At 44.9% G+C, this 11,749-nt stretch overlaps 1 protein-coding gene across 9 annotated transcripts in view; it reads left to right on the forward strand.

Annotated features, from left to right (window-relative positions):
* Window positions 1–7,522: 7,522 nt before the first annotated feature.
* Window positions 7,523–11,749, forward strand: part of NRF1 (nuclear respiratory factor 1) — a 139,344-nt gene continuing 135,117 nt past the window's right edge. For all 9 annotated transcript variants that reach the window (XR_003795188.1, XR_003795191.1, XR_003795190.1 and 6 more), the window contains exon 1: window positions 7,523–7,634. The gene's annotated coding sequence lies outside the window, so the exon portion shown is untranslated. The remainder of the gene's footprint in view (window positions 7,635–11,749) is intronic.

Raw genomic sequence — 11,749 nt, forward strand, 5'->3', positions numbered from 1 at the left:
GAGAGAGAGAGAGAGGGAGAGAGGGAGGGAGGGAGATTACAATTTCAATTCCAATGTCTCCATGAAAGGATCTGATTAGTCCAGCTTTGGTCAGGTACCTGCTTCTGGACCAATCACCTGTGGTCAGAAGACACAATAGGAATACCACAGCCTTGAGGACCTCCGTGGTGTCCATGGACTTTTTATCTGTAACTCCATCGTTAATGTGACCCAGCTCTAGCACCCTTCCAGTCTCTGTCTCTTAGCCAAACGTTCTAAATTTCTAAACTGGGCGCAGCGTGGGTCAGATGATTTTATGTCTGCACCCCTCACCAATAGGGATGGGGCAGGTGTCTCTGAAGTACAGGTGTGACTTCTGGGGGCCATTCTGTAAATGGGGGCAGTTTCCAGAGAAGGTGGAGTCTGTTGAGCTAGTCCCTCCCAAAGTCACACTCAAAGTTGACGGTTACAGGATATTTGTTGAATAAATAAATGAAATGAGTGAATAATCCCATTAAAAAGAGCAACTGTCCAAAGCTACTAGGTAAGTCTTAGAGAGTTATTGGATAACTCACTCACTCGTCACTCTCAAAATCTAATCAGTCTCCAAGCCCTGATTAAGCGTTCTTCCCAGGGTCTCTCAAATCCTTCCCTCCCCTCTGTTCCACGGCACCTCCAGCATGACACCTCCACGCACGGGCGTTTGCACTCAACGCCTGATTGCTCTGCCTCAGCCTCCCCGCCTCCATTCCATGCTGCTGACGGAGAGTGATCTTCTCACAACACACAGCTTCTCTGTTGCCACCCGTCACTCAATCTGTCTGAAACCAAACACACCCTCTTTCCATCGAAATAGATTGTCCCTTTAGATGACTGTCAATGACATCACCCTCTTTTCATCATTTAATTCTTCAAACCTTGGAATTACCTCTGACCTTTGCCCTCCTAGTCCTTCAGTATCTCATCAGTTATCAAGCAGTGTTGAATTTTCCTTGATTTCCTCATTGGTCTTTTCTTTCCATTTATTTTAGCCATCTCCAGCTTAATTCTGGCCTGTTCAGCTTATCTTTCAGGGACTGATATTAGGATAGTAAGGAGAAGATATCTGGTTGGGGATCTGGGGATGCCTAAATCCTGTCTTGGCCAGCCATCTTCCCTTCCTGTGAGGTCCCGGGGGGACTTACATGTACAGGGAACAATGACACAACCAGGCAAAAGAGAACTTTATTATTAGCTGGGTATTTGGCCTCAAACCACAATGCAGAAGTCAGGAAAGATAGGCTGGACTCTGGTCATGTCTGTCTGCCTATTCTCCCCCATCAATACCCAAATATGAGTCTTAGACCCTTACTGCCTAGTGGGACAGAAAACCACTCTCAACAGAGAAAGTGAAGCGAAAGACAAATCCACAGTCTCTTTGCCCAAAGGCTGGGTCTGTCCCAAGCCTTCAGAGGTGGGCAGTAGCCCCGGAGCCTGGTAAGCTCGTGGAAGAGGAAAAGAGAGGATGCTGGCTGGGGTGCCTCCAGCAGGGCAAGGGCAGCCCTTGTTACCACTCAGGATATGTTGAAGACGGGAGACAGACTGTAGCCACTCGTGCTGAACCTTTTACCCTTTAAAGGCTCTATCCCTAGAAAAGTCCACATTCTCCAATTTTAGCAAGCTTTTTTTCCTTCATGGGGGTGGGGTGGAGTGGGGTGAAATTTCTCGCTTCTCACCCTGACTTCACGCTAAAGAGGGTGAAGAAGGGGAGAGTCTTGAGTGCCCTCTAGGGACCAGTGGCTCAACTCATATTTGGATTCTAGTGAATCTACACTATTCTGATCTTGTTAGTGCCTTGCTCAGAATTGTCATAAGCTATCTGTTGCCTACTGAGTTAAGAACCAGTTCCTAAGGAGGCCATTAGGACCCTCTACAGTCTCAACCTACCTTTTTTTTTTTTGTCATTAGAATGATTTTAGGATTATGGCATGCAGAGCAAAAATAGGAAAAGAATGCAAATATAATCATCCAATAAAGAGGTCGGTTGGATCTAATCAAGAAGGGAGGGAACCTGCGTGGTTACCAGATTTTTTCCAGACCTCATAACCTAATCAATAGGTCCAGAAAGAACTAGGTAAAGCATCATGGGAATCTAATCTGTACAGGAGGGTCTGGGAGAACCCTGTTGACATAGCATCACATAGAAGGACTTGGTGTGTTCACAGTGGTGGCAGAAGAATCTGACACATCTTGGCCAAAAAGCAACCTCAGGCTGCTGAGACAGGACTCCCCATTCTCCTGCAAAGGTAAGCCCAGGAGGCTTGACACATTGACCCTTAATGTGCTCGGGATGGTAAATGTCATTTAATCCTAAGACAGTTTAGAATTAAATACGAGAAAGATGAAATACACCAAATCCATAGTATTCATTTTTGTGTTAACTTTAGTAGTATTCTGTGTAATTTGACATTTTCAATGTTTGTAAGATTTAGATAATGTATTAATTAGAGAATCTGACAAATTAGCCTGTGATTCCAATGTAAGATATATAACTGAATAATTGATTTTGGACTCGTGTTAGAGATTTTTACTAGTGTGCAAATAATATTGAAAGAGAATCTGACATCCTTTATAAGTTTAATATATTAGATTTATAAGAGTATTCGATTAATAGCTATTTGCTAGATATCTAAGAGCAAGTAACTTGAACTTTTTGCCTTGGTTTTCTCACCTGTAAAATAAGTATGATAACAGTACCTGTTTCATAAGGTTGTTGCGCGGGAATGAATGAATTCATATGAGAGCTTGCAATACTGTTTGACTTTTAATGAATGCTCAATAAATAAGTTATTGTTATTGTTACTAAGTATATGAGGAGGTTTTGTTTGTTAGATCAGGCATTTAATTACCATATTTAAAAGGCAAAGTGAATATACTATGTATATAAATGCTGATTAAAATGTTTAGGGAAATTTATTGACAATGTTGTAAGTGAAGTAGTTATTTAAGGGACCTTAGTGTATTCCAGTTGAGTTGAAGGAGCATTAATCAGCCTCTTCGCAAGAAAGACAAGGTCCATGTTTCCCACTGTCACCCCAGCACCAAGGCATTTGGTACCTAATAGGTGCTTAATAAATATGTGTTGAATTGAACTGACAAGTCATGTAAAAAAAAGATTCTAAGATGGTATAACCCATAGACACTGTGAATTGAGACAGGGACCACAGGAGGAGGAGCTTTGAGGGAAGATATAGGGGACAGGCTTTAACCTACTGAAATTACGGTGTCTGTATGACATGAGCTCCTGGTCACAGTTTGAAGTCTCATGTGTAGGGCAGACCCACGGGAAACAGTTTGGAACAGGAGATATATATTATGGGGGATCATCAGCAGAGCTTGGGTTCAGTGAGAGGAGGGCCCTTTGAAAATGATTGTTAAAACTCCCTAGATATATAAATAGATGAGATTCATGAATTAAGCTTAAAGGTGTAAGGAAAGATGGGTTTTTTAAGTTGTTACCTTAATATAGCAAATATTAATTTAAAAAAAACAAGTAACAATAAATAGTCTTTTCTGTCCCCTCTCCCACAAATCACCCTTAGGTATAAAAGAACTCATCTTGACATTTCTAACCTTGTTACACACTGCTCCCTTACACAAATCCCTTGTCTTGGCATCCCTTGAAAGCTCTTCCCAACTTTTCTGGGGAGTCCCCAGGGATAGAAACATGTGTTCAGGAACACTTATTCATCATCATAATCGTCACCATCACAGCAGCCACCACCTATCATACCTGTATTTTGTACCAAGCAATTTACATGATTAATGGTAATGGGAAGAGCTAGTCATACCCAGCACTTACTATGTGCTTCCTGGGTGCCAGGTACTGTCGTTAAGTCCTTTGTGAATATTATCTCCTTATTTCCATGTCATGGGTGAAGAAAAGGAAGTTTAAAATGTTAAACCACTTGCCAAAGTCTCACAGGTAGGAAGTGGTACGGCTGGGCTTTAAACCAAGAATTTGACCGCAGCACCCATGTTATGATGCAACATGCCTCCCCAGTAGTGGCCTGTGGCCTCTGAAAGCATGTGCTCTGGCCACTTGGGCTAGCACTCTGTGGAAATGCAGACCCTGCTTGGGCCAGTCCTTGACGTTCCCAAAGAGGTAAAACTCCCTTGAAGTTGCTCCCACAGTGTCAGGTTCCCATCCATCCTTATTGGGTTGGGGCTGTGCACATTCCTAAGCAGAGATGGGGAAGCTGCTGCTGCTCTTGGAACTCCACGCAGTTTATCAGTGGGTTCTGAAGAGTCCCCAGTTGCCCCAACTCATCTCTCCTTGTTTCTATCTCCCCCAGGAGTTCTCACATGACTTCAATTCTGATTACCTGAGTGCTTACTATCTGTATCACCACTCACTTGGTATTTAGCACACAGTATAATTTTTTGTAGGTAACCAGTCAATCAAACGACCATTCCAACTTTGTTGGAATCTAGTTCTTCTTTAATCTCTTACGGTAGATTTGTCTGCATTTTTTCTGAGACTGATTCTAGAATCTCAGGTCATTTTGAGTCTTTTGAATAGAGCAACTGGGGTTCCCAGGCTCACTTGTCTAGGGAAGTACAGTGGTCCTCTGTATCCACAGGTCCCTCATCTTCGGACTCAACCAACGGTAGATCGAAAATATGTGGAGAAAAAATACAAAAAATTCCAAAAAGCAAAACTTGAATTTGCCATGCACTGGCAACTACTTACATTGTATTTACAACTATTTACATAGCATTTATATTGTATTAGGTATTATAAGTAATCTAGAGATGATTTAAAGTATACAGGAGAATGGGAAGATGTGGGTGGGTTCTATGCAAATACTACGTGGGCCATCTTATATAAGGGACTTGAGTATCTTGGGATTTTGGTATCTGTGGAGGTCCTAGAACTATACCCCCTCAGATGCTGAGGGCCATAAGTCGATGTCGTTTGTATTTCTTTTTATTTCTTTATTTATTTTTGTAATTTGTATTTCTGAGGAAGGTAGACACAGAGGTCTTCTATCATATGAGTATTGAAGATCTACTGGCACTTCCCTGGCAGTCCAGTGGTTAGGACTCCATGTTCCCAATGCAGGGGGCACGGGTTCGATCCCTGGTTGGGGAACTAAGATACTGCATGCCGCACGGCATGGCCTAAAAAAATTTAAAAATGATAATAAAAAAAATTTTTTAAAGATCTACTATGAGACTGGCATTGCACAAGATGCTGGTATATGGTCATGAACAAAACAAAATCCCTGCCCTCCTGCAGCTTCTGGATTGTGGAGGATACATGGTTGGAGAAGTACTGTGTAGAAAGAATAACGCAGTGCTTTCAAACTTTTTTGCAACTGAAATCCAAGAAGAAGTGCATTTTATAGCATGATCTAGCACAAACACACACACCTATGCACATACATTTATATATCTGAAATGAGTTTCATAGAACAAGAGTCTTACTAAGTTTGATGTTCTTTGATATTTTCTATTTCTTTCATGAAATGTTGGTCATGGCTCACTAAGTTAATTTTGTGCTTCATCAGTGGGTATCAACCTGCAATCTGAAAAAATATGGTAATGGTTAAGAGCACAACTCTGAGGTCAGGCTGATGGCTTTCAGACCTGGTTCCACCTTTTACTGTCTGGGTTTGAGCAAGCAATCTCTACATACCGTTGTTTCTCCATCAGCAAAATGAGATAATAATAATAGTAGTACCTACCTCATGGACTCCACTTGAGAATTAAATAAGAAAGGAGATAATGTGTGTAAAGGACTTAAAATAGGGCCTGACACAAGGTGAGGGCTCAATAAACATAGGTGGTAAATACTGGGTGTGATGATGGAAGGGAGAAATGAGGGAACGTTTCCTGGAGGAGACCTTAAGGAGTAGTAGGAATTATTCAGGGGCAGGTTTAAGCAGATGAATAGAAGAAGACAGAGAAGTTTTGTGCAGAGAGAGCAGCCCTTGCAAAAGTTGCGAGGTGCTAGAACTTCCTGTCCTGTATGACCTGAGAGTTTCCCAGTTTGGTTGCAGCCTGAGGGAGAAGTCTGTGACAGATGAGGTTAGAGATGCAGCAGGGGCTGAGATCACGAAGGGCCCTGCAGGCACCTCAAAAATTGTAGACTTTAACTTATGTGTAATGGGACCTTATTAAGCCTGTTAAGCAGAAAAGTGACATGATTTACTTTTTTGAAAGACCATTCAAACCGGAGGGTGGAGAATGGATTGGGGAAGGCAATTCCTGTGGCAGGGAGACCATGAAGGGTCTATTGCAGTATCTTGATGAGAGATGAGAGTCACCTGGACCAAGGTAAAAATGACAGGGAACAACTGTTTTAAACGATCTAACTGATAATGGCACTTCAGGGAGAAAGGAGTCATGGATCATTCCTAGGTTTCTGGCTTGAACACCTGGGTGGTAGGCGGTGACAATCTCTTAGACACGCTGGACAAAAGAGACATTCCGTGTTTAATTATGTTGAATTTTGAGGTAAATGGAATCTTCTTGAAAATTAAAGTATCCTGGTTTTGTCAAATTGTTTTTTGACACTCTTTGGGATGTTTAGTTATTCCCTAAAGCAACGGTTCTTAAACTAGGGTATGTATGACAATCCCCAGGAGAATGTGTGTATTTGGGGGTGGGGTGGGGCGGGGGGGTTGTTAGAAATGCGGGTTCCTGGGCTAAGAAGCCAAGATCCTGGAGAGACCATTTGGACTCCAGGATTTAAATAATCAGTCTGAATGACTCTGATGCAGGTACTCTCCAGATCACAATTTAAAAAACAAAGAACAACAAAAACTACCTCTCCTGTGTCTCTAACAGTAGTTTTTCTAGTCTCCACCCCTCCCTACTTCTCAGGCACTTGCTTGTGGGGGGGTCCCTATTGCTTCTGACTCCCTCCACTCATCGCTCATGAGAGTAAGGACTTTCTTTTCCTAACAGGTACATCTCCAGCGCGCCCAGAAAAATACTTGGCACCGAATGGGCCCTCTGGAAATGCCTGCCAAACGAATGAATGAGCGAAAACATTTATATATTGCTTTGTACAAAAACTTTAGCTTTTAAATACTTGGGCAGGGTTTGAAATAGGGAAGCAAAGGTCATTTCAAAGAAAGGGTGAGGGAGCGACTGGCAAGACAGAGCGGAGGAAAAGGAGGGGAAGCCCCTCTCCGATTATCGAGGCACGCTCAGGAGGTCCTATTTCCCGGGGCTGGGGGGCGAGAAATGTGACTATTTACAGATTAGCAACCATCTTGGGTCGCCTGCGTTACTTCCCCGGGGCGTGCACATTTCCCTAATACAGTTGCTTTCGTGATTCCGGCTCCATCCAAACCTCTACAGGGAAATGTGAACGCGGGGAGACCTCGGGGGACGGCCGGGGTCCGAGCCCAAACACCCTCCGAGATGCCCCGCCGAGACAGTGCCGACCTCCCCATCATGGCGGCGGCCGGGCGGGGAAGCCGAGCCCGTGCGTAGCGTGCGTGCCTCCTCTCCCTCCCCTCCCCCTCCTCGGCGGCGGCGGCGGCGGCGGCGGCGGCTTAGGCGGCAGCGCTCGCCATTGCCGCTGGTGGCAGGAGGCTGCGAGGAGCCGGCGCGGTCGCAGTCTCCACGGCGCAGGCCCACGGTAGCGCAGCCGCTCTGAGGTGAGTGCCCTACCGCGCAATCTCCAGCTATTTCAGCCCCGGCGCAGCCGCAACACGCCGCCCGCCTGCCGGCCGGCCGGCCCGCCCCGCAGCCGGCACCCTGCCGCCCCCGGCTCCAGGCCTGGGCCCCCGCCGGATTCGGCCCGCCTCGGGCGGGGGGCCCCGGCCCGGCCCAGTCAAACCGCCACCCCGAGGATGCACAGGCCTCACTAGGCCCCAGGCGTCCTGGCGGGCTCGGGAGGGAGGCTCTGCCCTCCCGAGAGCCCCAGGGTTCCGGCCTCCCCCGCCGCCTGAGGCTCTCGGGGCCGCGGCCTCCTTGCCGCCGTGGAACCCGGGGCCCGGGCCCGGCCTTCCCGCGGCTTCGGGAGCAGGAGGCCTGGGAGAGCGCGCCGGCCTGGGAGTGGGAGGTGGGCGGGCTGCGCGGGACGGGGGCCGCGGCTCCCAGCTCGCCTCCTTGGCCCTTCCCGGGTCTGGTCCGCGGGCGGCGCGGCGCGGCGGGCTGGGCCGGGGCGCGGGAGCTGCTGTCTCCTGCGGGAGAGGAGGCTGGCTCTTCGGGCAACCTTCGAAGCTTCCCTCCCGCCGGGGTGGCGTGGGCTTGTTACCCAGGTAGACTGAGGGACGCTGGAATATGGCGCGTTGCCCACCTTCTTGCAAGTTAGGAGGCGGCAGCGGCGGCAGTTCGAGGAGGAGGGCGCAAAGTCCTTTTGTACGCAGAAATAAGGAGCGACATTGTGTTTTCTTCCCTAGCAGAGATGCTGCCCGTGGAGGGGGCTCGGTTCTTCCTGTGCTTGGGGTGGTGGTCCCCTGTGTGAGGGACAGGGGGAGTGGCGCGACCCCGGGAAGGAACCGAACCTTTGCCACTGGAACGACAGGGGCTCTGGATGGCCTTGTGCATGGGTATTAGCCCACATCCCCAGCCTTTCGGGGAACTCAAGGGTTTGCCCTTTGCATGTGATCCACTTAACTGGGCGATGATGTCCACCACCTCTCTCACCTGTTGTGTCGTTGCTGTACGTCCTAAAGTTTCGACAGTCTATTTGACTGTGCCCATCACAACTTGAAGTTGTTTAAAAATCTTAATATTTTTAGGGCTTCAAATGATATCCAGCCAGTTGGAGGAGCTGTTGCCTGGTATCCATCCCTTCTTAAACATTAGATTAGCATATATTAATTGCTTACTTTACAGCTGGTGTCACTTGTGCTTAATTCTTTCTGTGGTCAGAGCAAAATTCACATTTTCTTAAGTGTGTAGAGACAATGTATTGGAAACTCTTAAGGTGAAAGGTAGTGTGAGTGAGACTGTCAGCTCTGCGGGAAAATGGGTATGCACATCTTACACATTTTGTCGAGGGCATCATCTGGTGTCACAGCTCACAGTGATCCTTTCCCCATTTCACCTTCGTCCAGCCTTTAAAAAAATTCCTTTTCCTTTGGTCTTGAACAGTAAGTTATTGAGTTGTTCCTCACTCAGGGGAGGGGCGACTTTGGAGATGCTGGGGTTTTTTCCTTCCCTTAATTCAGTAGTGGCCTGACTCCTAGGATTGTGTCTGAAAGTTCTTGATGTGTTATTTCATAGGTAGTGAAAATATGACTAGCTCCACCTGTGCATCCGAGGGTAATTTCCTTATTTTATGAGTGCAAAGGCAAACATACAATTATCAAATGTAAATGTAATGTAGTATAACTATTCTTAACTTGGGTCCAGAATTGTGTGCAGACTTTTTTGTGGGACTTTTTTTTTTGACAGGAGTTAGATGTGGCTTTCAACAAGGTCCATCAGAATAAGAATTACTGTTTACTGTCTTTTGGTTCATCTTTATTTGAGGTCCTTTGATTTCATCTGCCTGCCTTCCTCCTCCCCCCACCCCATATCAAATTCAGTATACACGAGGAAAATTACTTTTTGCTTGGGAGTCTTGGTATATTCTCATTTGGGGGGGGGGGAAAGAAAGGTTTCTTATCCCCAAGACAGGAGTTTTCTTACCAGGTTTTAAGGAAATTCAACAGATTTAGGGAAGTAACTATAGGAGTAGGAGATAACGAGGGCCCTTGTCCAGATATAGAGGGAATTAAAGAAAGGATTTCAGGTTTCCCTCCCAATTCATGTATACTCCAATGGAACCCAAAATTGTACGGTTTTTTGGTTTTATTAAGTCACAATTATGTATCCATCTCTAATTTTTTAGGGAGCTAAAGACCAACTTCCCATGATTTAAATATCTGAGTTTGCATTGCCTATACATCATAGGTTCAAGCAGACTTACTTGAAGAAGTATTTTATGTGAAATGATAGAAAATGGGTGACTTTTAAGGGAAATTTAAGCTCCTTGTAGTCTGGGGTTAATTTTTTTTTTTTTTTCCGGTACATGGGTCTTTCACTGTTGTGGCCTCTCCCGTTGCGGAGCACAGGCTCCGGACGCGCAGGCTCAGTGGCCATGGCTCACGGGCCCAGCCGCTCCGCGGCACGTGGGATCTTCTCAGCCCGGGGCACGAACCCGTGTCCCCTGCAGCGGCAGGCGGACTCTCAACCACTGCGCCACCAGGGAAGCCCCTGGGGTTAAATTTTTTATACCTCTTTCTGTATATGTAATAAGGCATTCAGTAAATGTTTGTTGGGGAATAATAATAATGAACAGTATTATTGAAATTAAAAATTTTTTCACAAGTATTTGAAAAGGTATGCTGATTTTTTGGTTTCTGGAAGTTCTGTAAACTGTCAGCCTTTAGAAGCACACCCTCCAAGTCTCTGGACAACAGGAAGTTATTGCATAGGTTCAGCTTCTGTCAGATATCTTTAGGCAAGCCCAGTCCTTCATGCTGCAGTGGGCTTGTTCATCTACTCAGTGCCACTCTGAAAAGTTGGAGGGTAAAGGGGAGCTCTGTGGGTTGTTGAGTCTCAGAAGTGTCTGCTCTAACCTCAAAAGTTTTGGCATACTCTCTCTGGGGCTGTAATTAATCCAGGAAATTGGATATTTGAATTTAGACGTTTATGTATATCTATGTGTGATGCTTAATAATACATATATAAATAGTATTTGGAAAATCAGTCTTACAGGTAAATATCAATCTTTGGTTTTGTAAAAAACATTTCAGAAAATGTTTTATACTGAAGGAAATTCTCTCTGTTCTTTCATGTTTTCCTTGAGAGCTAAAGCTAGTGTTTTCAGCCTGAGCTTTTACCCAAGTATAATTTTCCATGAATGCTTAGTAAAACAGCAATGGAAAAGAAACCCACTTGTTAAGTTTATTTTAGAAACATTTTATTTAGACCAAGTCCAATCAGTATTTTTTTAGGCTCTGGATACATGTTAAATTTTGAGCATCATGTATCATATAGTTCCTTCCTTATTAACTAGGGAGTGGATTATCCACTTTCTTGGCTTTTCAGCTAGTGCTTTTATCCATCAATATTTTACTAAGGAGAACAGGCTGGAAGAGAAACAGTAAAGGAGGTGAAACAAATCAATTTCAGGTGTTTCCAGAAGATTATAACCACATTGAGCTATTGGAAATTTTTAATCCTGGAGCAACAACAATGCTTTGTCTGAAGTTATTTTGATGTAATGAGGACAAAACTTAGAAAATAAACAGAATTTTTGATTGCTCAAGGAAAATAAGTGGATTATATATACCTTGGAATATATATTTTTTTTCTGCAGTGCATTTCATAATTAGGCTAAAATGTTTTCAACCCCACTCAGTGCAGTTTAGTAACTGAAGCTTCAAAAAGATTTCATCACGTGGTCTTTAGTCCTAAAATGTGAACATTTATATGAACTGAAGAAAAATCAGAAATACAACTTCATAGAGATATTCTAGTATATTTTTAAAAGGACCCCCTCCCCCAAAACAGAAACAACCAAAGCAAAACTAGGGGGTGGTTAAGGCAAGCCTACCACATGTGTGATCCTTGAGGTCAATCTGTATTGTATCAGCAGCAGCAGTCACTTAGAAAATAAACCGACCATAGGAATCTTCTCCAGAATTCCAGACTTGGTAGCCTTCGTTATCAAACTGCTCCCGAGCCATCAGATAATTTCTGAGGAAGCCATGTCTAGTAAGGGAGGGGTGTGTGTGTGTGTGTGTGTGTGTGTGTGTGTGTGTGTGTGTGTGTG

Source organism: Monodon monoceros, unplaced genomic scaffold, assembly GCF_005190385.1.
Source record: "Monodon monoceros isolate NGI ecotype Baffin Bay Population unplaced genomic scaffold, NGI_Narwhal_1 Super_Scaffold_2, whole genome shotgun sequence".
NCBI lineage: Eukaryota > Metazoa > Chordata > Mammalia > Artiodactyla > Monodontidae > Monodon > Monodon monoceros.